We start from the raw sequence: 12,231 nt of genomic DNA, 5'->3' as shown, positions 1-12,231 counted from the left end.
TAACCTCTGTGGAATTGTACATGTGGTGTTTCCATCTATTAACTCTATGAAAGCACTATACAGAGAAAAAGCACACTGCTCATTATACAGCAGGCAAATTGGTCTCAGTTTCTGTGAGTTGAGTGAAACGGCAGATCCAAATGTTTATCATTTCTAAGATATTTGCATGGTTCAGTTTCACACTGAATGGAAAAAGATGAGGATGAGTCCTCGGTGCGTCACAAGAAAATATTAAGCAAACCTTTTCATGGTCTTTTAACTCTGTTGACTCTGCGAGGTGAGCGCCTGGAGGAAGTGGAGAGGGAGGTCGTGAGGCAACAAAACCACAACATCTCAACAAAAACATGTTTTTTCATCATTTTTACTAAATTGGATGACAGCTTTAAATAAAACATTCCATATGATATTAAACTTCATATCATTAAACTTATAAATATATTAGCCTGGTCTCAGATCTGTTTGTGCTATCATGTCAACTCCTCATCATATTTTTCATAACAAGGAGTGGCAAGGAGTAGCATGATGACACAAATAGACTGGTGCCCAGGCAAGAAAAATATCAATGTGATTAAAACATCTTTACCTTGGTAACTGTCATAAATATACATTTCATACTGGAGCACAGGAATATTGAACTATTTACTGTGTATCTAAAGACACCTGAAAGATTGCCTATTCTGCCTGTGTCTTGGTTTCTGCTAGTGCTTTATTATCTCCATTCCTGCAGCAGGGGAGCAGCTGCCTGATGCGGGCCAGGTAGAACAGGGGTCCAATGAACAGGCCGAAGTTGGGGAAGGCCAGGAGAAGCTGAAGGATGCGGCAGTGTATGCGGTTAGCCTCCTGGTCCGCCTCCTCCAGGTGCCACATGGACATGAAGGGCACCAGGGCCACCAGAGGAGTGTAGGCCACCACGGAGGGTACCAACACGGCCAAGATGTTCTTCAGAGCTCTCCTCTTCAGGTTCATGCTGCCCCCAGACCCTGACCCAGAGCCCTCCCCAGGCCCGCTCTGGCACAGCACCCACACAATGCCCACCAGACACATCAGCATGATCAGGAACAGGACTGAAGTGGTGAGGGCCAAATACAGAGCCATGGAGAACACCCCCTGGAAGTAGGCCAGCAGCATCACCACCAGGGTGAGGAGCCAGACCAGGGCACAAACCCCGGCGCGGTACTCCCACTTCCCCAGCCGTATGTAGGCCATGGGGTGGGCTGCCGCCAGGTAGCGCTCCACACACATGCAGGCCAGCAGGAGAGGACATCCGAAGATGTTGAGGGCGGAGAGGGCTTCGGCCGCCGTGAGCATCTTTTGGGACGCGTCGTGGTGCATGGCAGTGTAGATGTCCATGGGCAGGCAGAGGCAGTAGAGGATGTCCAGGATGGACAGGTTGAGGCCCAGGACCTTGGAGGCTGACAGGGCCTTCTTGCTGCTCATCAACAGCCACAGCAGGCCCACGTTGGCTGGGAGACCTGTCAGCAGGGTGAAGATCTTGATGCTCAACCACACAATAGAATCGGCAAGTATGTGGCACTGTTGCATCACCTCGTCTATGCTGCTATCTACGCCGTAGAATGACCAGAAAAATTCAACAAATGACGTGGCAAAACTATTGGTGCTATTGGAGTTATGGTCCCTGCAAAAAGAAGTGTTGCTTATGTTGCAGGGTGGTGGCGTAGGGCTACCCCCATAGGAGGAAGTGCTATTGATGCCCATGGTGTCTCTTCTGAGGAAACGTATCAGAAGACTCTGCAGTAGACAAAAGCAAATCCTTATTTACATAATAATGAATGTTTATAAGGAAAAGTACCACCAACCATTCAAAGTGAATGGGGGAAACACCTGTGGTAATGGGATATCATAACTATTATTTATAATCAATTAACACTTAAGAAGTCATCAATCTCTTATGTATAGGTTGCATCTCAATCATTTTGACGTAAGTCTCAAACACTCCCCTCCACTCTGCATATATTGAGATTTAACAAATAAGGCTTATCAATCCTGACATTCACACCTGAGATTGTATTTCAAAATGTAAAATAATGAAATCCATTTACAGAACATCTTAATTGTTCACAAAAATCTACTTATAGGGCAACCTTCAAGCCATTGAACAATATAATTCCAAGGTTCTTTAACTTATGATACCAAAGTAATAAACCCTATACATCATAATTACATTATAAAATAGTACTTTATTATAAGGTGTAGGATCTTAATTTGAGCCAGTTTGTTACAGCAGGAAAATAATCCTGCAGCATCAGGAAATGTGAATTATTATGTGGGTATAATAAATGGAGAAATATACCAGGGTTGATACATTTTCTGTTCTGGCAAGTCAAATCTGATGTTTTAAAGTGGAAATTACAAACTTTAGAATACTTTAAAAACCTTGAATACACTACAAGTTTGCATTTCCTGCAGTACAGGAAAATTCTTAGAAACAAATTAAGATCCTACATCTGTAATCCCCAAAGGGGAAATTTGTTTGTACCAGTTGATACATACAAATTCCCACCTTTGGGGATTAATAAGTACTATCTTATCTCTTGTAATTGAAAAGTGAAGACTTGCGATTTAGTATACAAAAGAGGGAACTAACCTGATCAGATAGATGAAGGTGGATAGCTGATGAGGACTCTGTGATGTAACTACAGTGTTTGTCTGTTTTCTAGTCAGCCCAGTCAAAACTGTTCGCTGCTCTGGCACCCCAATGGTGGAACAAACTCCCTCACGACGCCAGGTCAGCGGAGTCAATCACCACCTTCCGGAGACACCTGAAACCCCACCTCTTTAAGGAATACCTAGGATAGGATAAAGTTATCCTTCTAACCCCCCCCCCCCCCTTAAAAGAGTTAGATGCACTATTGTAAAGTGGTTGTTCCACTGGATATCATAAGGTGAATGCACCAATTTGTAAGTCGCTCTGGATAAGAGCGTCTGCTAAATGACTTAAATGTAAATGTAAATGTTCTAACCCTCCCCCTCATTCTTTGCATTTGTAATTTGTCAGAGAGAGAGAGAGAGAGAGAGAGAGAGAGAGAGAAAGAGAGAGAGAGAGAAAGAGAGAGAAAGAGAGAGAAAGAGAGAAAGAGAGAAAGAGAGAAAGAGAGAAAGAGAGAAAGAGAGAGAGAGAGAGAGAGAGAGAGAGAGAGAGAGAGAGAGAGAGAGAGAGAGAGAGAGAGAGAGAGAGAGAGAAAGAGAGAAAGAGAGAAAGAGAGAGGGAGCATATTCCTGTGATGGACTTGTGGAAAAGGAAAAGGTGCTAGACCCAGGAGGGGCCAGGACAGGTATAGGGCTTTTCTTCTCCTCGGTTTTGTATTTTGAATCTGACTAAAACGACACCATGCAAATATCCCCTGAAACACAGAAACAATGTGGGTTGGTAACTTCACACCAAGAAGAAAGTCTCTCAACAACACTAGTTGTTCTTTCTTCGCCTTTACGTTCATCCTTCACCTTACTTTATCTTTGTATGGCTCTCATCATGTTGCAACTCCAGGGGAACCACCATAATACCACAGATACAAAGGGATGTTGCTCAATAGGTATATCACTAGGATATTGTTGGTTTGATATCACAGAATACAGAAGTGTAGGCCATATACAAACACAAGATAATGTTTGCTAGTTGATGATGGCCCATTGTACTTATGGCCCATTGTATTGAAGGTCGTAGTCTTGGCTCTGCTGTAGGTAAGTTATTTTGCGCTACTGTATGTCGGCATTTAGTGAATTCTGACAGACATGCAGTTTACATGTGAATAGCCTAACCCTAGGGTCTGTCAGTTTTTAAAGGCCCAGTGGAGTCAAAATGTGATTTTCCTGTGTTTTATGTATATTTCCACACTATAACGAAATTGTGATAATTATGATAAGCCCTTTTTAGTGTAAGAGTTGTTTGGAAAAACGTCCTGAAATTTAAGCCTGCTGGGTGACATTAGTTAATAGACCAATAGACCAATAAGATCGAGAGTTCCAAACCTCTCTGCCAATAACAGCTAGTTTTCCGTTTTCACTTCCCCACTCAGACAACTCCCAGACAGTCCTAGCAACATTTTTGCTTGAGAAATTGCTCTTTGCTAAGAAGCAATTTTGGTTTCTTTTTGACCATTTTAATTTAAAACAATCACAGTAAGATACTTAATTGTTAACCAGAAATGATTTGATATTGAGATAAAAATGGCCGCATTGGACCTTTAAAGTGTCAATCAGCAGTTGCTACATCCATTTTTGGACAAATTAATGATATGTACCCATTGATTCTTGAAGAATATAACTTACAAATGCCTAATGAGCTTAGTTCAACTGTTGTTCCCCATCAGACCAAAATATAAAATTGTTTTACACCAATGTTTGTAAACAAAGAAAATGTAAACAAGCAGTAGACTATATAGCCTCAAAACGTGGTTAAAACTATAATTTTGGATCTATAGCTCTGTCTATGAATTTGAGAGTGGTTCCATTTCTCCAGCTCCATCCCTCAGATATTTATTTTACCACTGATTACCGCTTTAAATGGAAGATTGAGTTAATTGTCTTTATGATGTCATATTTGGCTACCATGGACAGAATTCTTTTTTGGAACGTAAGAAACATACCACTTGTCCTCTTGGGACACCTGACTGCTGACCTAAGTCCCCATCCCCATACACTCTATTATTTTTGATTGGGTAATTGCGCTCGGGACGTTTCCAAAGCGGGTAAAGGTGGTAGGGCAGGGTCTTTAGCCAAAAAATGGATTATTTAACACCCTGCCCGGATAGATATTTGATGACCTTGACCTACACAACAATGCTTGACTCAAAGGATGATTCTGCTGGTATGATGCAAGAGCACGTAGGGATCTTGTTGCATGATGACCTATGAGCTCATGCTGAGCCCTTGATTAAAACACGCTTATAAGTTGGAACTAAGTTTTTATCACATACAGTAACATCAACCTCTTCTCTTTCTTGCCAGGCAAAGACATAAGCTTCGCCTGGGGCAAGGGAGTGGATGTGCGCGTGACGAACCGCCTGCGGGTCCCGCTGACACCGGACAACTTGCAGTCGCTTTCCTTCAGCATTCCGGGCCTTCACACACGACTCAACACAACACTGGAACATGTAGGCCTGTTTCACTATGGCCATTTACTGGTGTACAACCTGCCATCGGTGCCTGCCGACAAACCAGACGAAGACAGTGGGGTGTTCCTCACTCCTCCATTGAGCTGCTTTTCTTTGGGAGAGGACGGTGGAGAGGTACAGGGCTCAGCACGAGATGATGCGCCCGCAGGGATTGTCTCAAACTCTGTCTCGCCAGAGGGCTGCTTTTATTCAGCAGGACAACCTGAAGATTCTCCAGTAATAGACTCTCCAGATTTGAGAGGCAGTGACAAGCAGTCTCTGTGCAGCGGTTCAGAGAATTTCTACACATGTCCATCTGCAGCCTCTCTGGACTCCGTTCCGTCCCCTCGGAGTGCTCATTGGGCGTCAGCCGCCATGTCCCCGCATTATGGGTCAGGGTCATCACCAAACCTGCCTAGCTCCACACCAACCATCGAAGATCATAGTGACAGTAATGAGCTGTTGTCGGTGGAGTTCAAAGGGCGGCGCTACGTGCGGGTCCTGTCCCGGGTCAAGCCTAAGACGGATGAAGACGTGGAGGCCAGTTGGACGGTGACAGACTTCACGAAGCGCGGGGAGCCCGTGTTCTCTCTGCGGCTTGACTTCATGTGGCCCCGGCCACCCTTACCCCGGTGGATGGAGGGCATAGCAGAGAGGTACTGGTGATGATGATGGGCTTGACAAGAACTGGACAGTACATGCCAATTTTTTACTGATCTTCCTCTAATGTTGAGGAACATCTGACCAATTCCCACTGTCAAATAAACAAACTCCAATTAAACCTATGGTTGTGTTATTTATCAAATAATTCAATGCAAGTGTCAGCATAATGTCAAATAGAATAGAATATCACTTTATTATTCATCAGGCCAAATCATTGAGGCTGTGATCATTAAATGTCAAGTTGAATTGACAGCCTAGGCTACCTGACTCTATCCTGTAGGCCTACTCTCCTCTCTCTCACTCAAAACATCCCCAATGTTTCATATTAAGCTATGTTTAATCTATCGTCCAAAACATAGACTTCATAAGGTTGGCTACTTTTTATTATTTATTAAAATAATTGAAAACTTCAATTAAAACCTGATATATGTAGGCCTAGGCCCAGCGGAGACCTACGGCTGGAACAGTGGTATATTGTGGGTACATTTTGTGAGGCAACCCGTCTGTCTAGAGAGACTAGCAGAGCTCAGTGTTTGAAGCCTCCCTGTTTTTATGTGTGTGAAGACAAAGACAACTTTCCACATTGCGTAGATCACCACCTGTACTGTTACAAGCAACCTCAATGACAGGGGAATGCTCATGGTCTTATTTTGATTAATTGTATTTCTGAAGAACAGAGAAAGATTGCAGTGGGCCTCAAAAGAATCCGGACAACAGAAGTTGTGTGTTTTGAATTTCGGAGCAGAGCACCCGTCAAAGGAGTCATCTCAGGGGTGACGATGGATGTTCAGGTTGAATACCTGAAGATAATTCCTGATCTGGTTGGTGCCCTGCGCTTGACCCTGATCTGTTTCACCCGTCTTGTGTTTGTCTCCACCCCCCTCCAGGTGTCGCCCATTTTCCCCATTATCCCCTGTGCATTTATACCTGTGTTTTCTGTTTGTCTGTTGCCAGTTCGTCTTGTCTTGTCAAGCCTACAAGTGTTTTTTCCCCCTACTCCTGTTTCCCGGTTGTTCCAGTTTTCTAGTTCTCCCGGTTTTTGACCATTCTGCCTACCCTGAGCCTGCCTGCCGTTCTGTACCTTACGGACTCTGCCATGGATTACTGACCTCTGCCTGCCCTTGACCTGTCTTTTTGTAAATACCTTTTGTTATTTCGAACTGTCTACATCTGGGTGTTATCCTGAGGTCTGATAGTCAGTCTTGTTGTTTTTTTATAAAGAGCACCTACCTACACATGTGAAGCTTGGTTATGTAAAACACGCTGTAAGTGTAGTAGGATGGCCCTTGTGTGCAGAGATGGCCCTTTACTCCCTACAAACAAAAAACTGTACGGGCCCAGTAATAAGATATTACCAGTGGTAGGGCAGTTGGTGAGTAAAGACAAAAGTGCCATCCAGCCTGTCTTCGTCATTGACTCTCTGGCCAGACCGTTGCTGGGGCTGCCAGCAATTGAAGCATTGCAACTCATTGAGAGAGTGAGCGAACTGTAAGACCCAGGGGAGGTTTTCAAAAAGACATTCCCAAAAGTATTTTCTGGCCTAGGAAGGCTAGAAGGTGACCACAAAATCTGCCTGAAAGAGGATTCGGTCCCCTATGCCCTTACCACCCCCCTGCCGGGTGCCTATCCCTTTATTGGACAAAGTAAAGGAAGAGTTGGGAGGATGGAAGAAATTGGGTCTGTGTCTAAATAGAGAGTCCCACTGACTGGTGTACAGGGATGGTGGTGGTCCCAAAATCCAATGGGGACATGAGGATCTGTGTGGACATGACTAACTTGAATGAGGCACTCTGCAGAGAGAGACACATCTTACCATCAGTAGAGCAGTCGCTGGCTCAGTTGGATGGCTCACAAGTCTTCACAAAGCTGGATGCCCGCTCAGGCTTCTGGCAGATACCCCTGTCACCAGAGAGTAGGGCGCTCACGTTTATAACACCGTTTGGGCGGTACTGTTTTAACGTTTTGCCATTTGGAATCGCTTTCGGTCCTGAGCATTTCCAAAGACGCATGCCCCAGCTGATGGATGGGCTGAGTGGCGTCATAGTCCACACGTCCCAGCTGATGGATGGGCTGAGTGGCAACATAGTCCACACGTCCCAGCTGTTGGATGGGCTGAGTGGCGTCATAGTCCACACGTCCCAGCTGATGGATGGGCTGAGTGGCAACATAGTCCACACGTCCCAGCTGATGGATGGGCTGAGTGGCAACATAGTCCACACGTCCCAGCTGATGGATGGGCTGAGTGGCGTCATAGTCCACACGTCCCAGCTGTTGGATGGGCTGAGTGGCGTCATAGTCCACACGTCCCAGCTGTTGGATGGGCTGAGTGGCGTCATAGTCCACACGTCCCAGCTGATGGATGGGCTGAGTGGCGTCATAGTCCACACGTCCCAGCTGATGGATGGGCTGAGTGGCGTCATAGTCCACACGTCCCAGCTGATGGATGGGCTGAGTGGCGTCATAGTCCACACGTCCCAGCTGTTGGATGGGCTGAGTGGCGTCATAGTCCACACGTCCCAGCTGATGGATGGGCTGAGTGGCGTCATAGTCCACACGTCCCAGCTGATGGATGGGCTGAGTGGCAACATAGTCCACACGTCCCAGCTGATGGATGGGCTGAGTGGCGTCATAGTCCACACGTCCCAGCTGATGGATGGGGCTGAGTAGCAACATAGTCCACACGTCCCAGCTGATGGATGGGCTGAGTGGCGTCATAGTCCACACGTCCCAGCTGTTGGATGGGCTGAGTGGCGTCATAGTCCACACGCCCCAGCTGATGGATGGGCTGAGTGGCGTCATAGTCCACACGTCCCAGCTGTTGGATGGGCTGAGTGGCAACATAGTCCACACGCCCCAGCTGATGGATGGGCTGAGTGGCATCATAGTCCACACGTCCCAGCTGTTGGATGGGCTGAGTGGCAACATAGTCCACACGTCCCAGCTGATGGATGGGCTGAGTGGCGTCATAGTCCACACGTCCCAGCTGATGGATGGGCTGAGTGGCAACATAGTCCACACGTCCCAGCTGATGGATGGGCTGAGTGGCGTCATAGTCCACACGTCCCAGCTGATGGATGGGCTGAGTGGCAACATAGTCCACACGTCCCAGCTGATGGATGGGCTGAGTGGCAACATAGTCCATGCGGACGACGTGCTCGTGTGCGGACGGGATAGAGCAGAACATGATGAAATGCTCACAGCAGTTCTGACCAGACTCCAGGAGACTGGCCTGACACTTAATGAAAAATGCAGCTATGCACAGTCAAAGGTATTGTTCTTGGGACATAAAATCAGTGCAGCTGGAATAGAGCGGGACCCGGAGGAGATCAGCACCATCACAGATACGCCCATCCCCCAGAACGTGGCTGAAATCAGGACCTTCTTAGGAATGGCCACATATTTGGGTTCCTCCCACAGTTTTCAGATACAACCAAACCCCTGAGAAACTTAATAGCCAAAGAGAATGACTGGTTATGGGGTTACATGCAACAGGTGGCATTTGACAAAATCAAAGGAGACCTGGCCTCACAGAGAGTGCTGGCCCAGTACCGTCCCCATGCTAAGACAAAGGTGTCAGCAGATGCATCATCCTTTGGGCTAGGGGCGGACCTCACACAGCTGCAGGACAACATAGAGTGGTGTCCAATAGCATACATCTCACAAAGCTTATCCAACACGGAGCAAAGGTATGCACAAGTGGAGAAGGAGGCGTTGGCTATTACATGGCCATGTGAAAGGCTTTGCCAATATCTTATTGGCCTGCAGTTTACAGCAGAGACTTACCACAAACCACTGTTGGCTCTGTTAGTGACTAAAGCACTGTATGACTTGCCTCCCAGAGTTCTGCGCTTCTGCCTCAGATTGCTGAGGTTCACCTACAAGATGGTGTATGTCCCAGGGAAGGCACTGATCACAGCAGACGCACTCTCTATGCCCCAATTAAACGTCCATTAACAGAGGAGGAGCAATGTCTGGAGGGTGAGGTACAGGTGTCCATTAATGCAGTAAGAGACAGTCTACCTGCATCTCAGACCAAACTGCAGCAGATTGCAGAGGAGCAACAGCGAGACCTCATCTGCCAACAGATAGTACAGCAGTGCAAAAAGGGATGGCCCAGGCAGGAGGAACTGCCTCAGCTGCTGAAGCTCTATTGGGTGCACCAAAGTGACTTCCACTGTAATGGAGACCTTCTCATGAAAGGAAAACATGAGGGACACATGGGGATAACCAAATGCAGACTGAGGGCTCAACAGTCGGTGTGGTGGCTTGGTCTGAGTACTCAGATTGCCAAGCTGGTGGTCTAGTGTGAGGTGTGTGCAAAATGTCAATATTGTCATCCTGAACCAATGATGGCAACAAAGTTTTGCCATGGCAAAAGGTAGGGGCAGATATGTTCTATTGGGAAAATGACACTTATCTGCTAGTGGTAGATTACTTTTCAAGATACATTGAAATAGCAAAGACACCCATAACCACATCAGCTGGTGTTATCAATGGATTAAAGTCAATTTTTTTCCAGGCAAGCGGTCGCTGAGGTCCTGGTTACAGATAACGCTCCCCAGTTCTCCAATAGCTTATTTTCTGCTTCACACATCTGACCAGTAGCCCCTACCATGCACAGAGTAATGATGAGGCAGAGGGAGCTGTGAAAACAGTCAAGGGAGTGCTGAAAAAGAACAAGGATCCTTACAGGGCTCTGTTAGCTTACAGAGTTAAACCACTGCATCATGGGCTGTTGCCTGCCGAGCTCCTGATGGGCAGGAGGCTGCGCTCTCCATTACCTGTCTCGCCGGCTCAGTTGAAACCAAAATGGCCTAACAGGAAGGTCTTCGCTGAGAGGGACAAATAACTGAAACAAACACAAACTGGAGACTTTAATTGGAGACACCGTGCTAATCCACACTGTGTGTGGAGGAGCAACACCGTGTGTGGATTACAAACTCAAAGACACCAGCAATAGTGCTGAGGAAAGCAGATGCCCCACGCCCCTATGTGGTTGACACAGGCTCAGAGGAGGTATGAAGGAAGAAAACACACCTCATAGCTCTTCCAGATCTACCAGCCACACAGGCTGAGGAGGCCACAGACAATGCACAAAAAGAGGGGGAAGGAGAGAGCATTCTCACAGAGCCACAAGCTCACCCAAAAGGGGATGTGAAGCCACCAGAGTGGCTGAAATACTGCTGGGGACCATACCCAGCTAAAAGAGACTGTACCTAAGTTAATGCATAGGAGTTCAGACTGTGTCATTGAATGCTTTCATACTATTTCAGGATGTGGTGTTAAAGAGAATAACACTGGCTTCCAATTCAGTTATGCTCCTGTGGTTATGAATGTTGAATTCTTGTTAATTTGAGAGGGAAGACGTAATAGGATGGCCCTTGTGGGTATCCGTACCTATGTATGACATGCGCAGACTAGGCTAGTAAACATACTGAAGCTAGAACCTTGTTGTCGTGCCTCCTTATTTTAGATGATACTACAGTAAGTGCTTTCGTCCCCAAACCAAAGCAGTGTAAGAATTGTAAAGAATTTGGCCATGTTTCAAGTGTGTGCAGATGGATGGAGTGTACTGAAGAATGGTGTGTAGAAGGACGACGGTGTTGCAAGTGTGGTGGGGATCATGATCACGAGTTCCTGGAGTGCCCTGTAAAAGCCAATTTATGCTTGATCTGAAAATGTGGTCAGAGGCTCCGTATGGAGGGTGTGATGCAATTGTGGAGCCTCTGGAGGCATGTAGAGGCCAAGTTGAGCTCAGTACCGCATCGCTGTGTGCCTCTCAAATTCAAACAATCCAGAGGGCTCCACATTGATTGGTTGACAGTAGGTGGGGGCGGGAGGTCCTGTATAAACACAAACTCACTTCCTTGACAACTTCCTTCACAACAGCTGTGCTCAGCAGTGTGCTCAGCTCTGTGCAACAGCAGCTCTGCGCTGCTCCCGCAAAAAGAAAGAACTATGAATGCCCTGACTTCTGCAGAAGCCGCATCACTGTAAATTCTGCACGGCCAATGCAGACAGCAGATTGACCATGTAATGCCTTTAAGGGTGAATGAGATTGAGGCGGCAAAAGTTTGAGTAGTCAATCGAATCTCCTATACAGAGGCCATTAAAAGTGACACTAGTGAAGATATGGTAGTGGATGCACCACAGCCTGTAGTAAATGTTTGTTGCCAGTCAAAAGATACCCTGTGTGTTGAAATGGTGGATTTTGTGGCGTTCTTTGCCACAGTTATAAACTGTAAGGCTCAAGTCTCAAAGAAGTCAAAGGAACTGGACATTATTGTGGCTGCCTGCTGTTAGGATTTATGTTTATGCATAATAGCCTGTTAGCATATTGGTTGAAGAGGAATATTGTTTTGTTGCACACATGCACGCACACCCCCCTCTGTATAGTGTGTGTAGGTGTAAGGACTGACCAACACAGGCCATAAAAGTTGTGGACAGTCTGGAGAGG

This window comes from Salvelinus alpinus, chromosome 9 (genome assembly GCF_045679555.1).
Source record: "Salvelinus alpinus chromosome 9, SLU_Salpinus.1, whole genome shotgun sequence".
Taxonomy (NCBI): domain Eukaryota; kingdom Metazoa; phylum Chordata; class Actinopteri; order Salmoniformes; family Salmonidae; genus Salvelinus; species Salvelinus alpinus.
Note: the sequence above shows the minus strand (reverse complement) of the source record.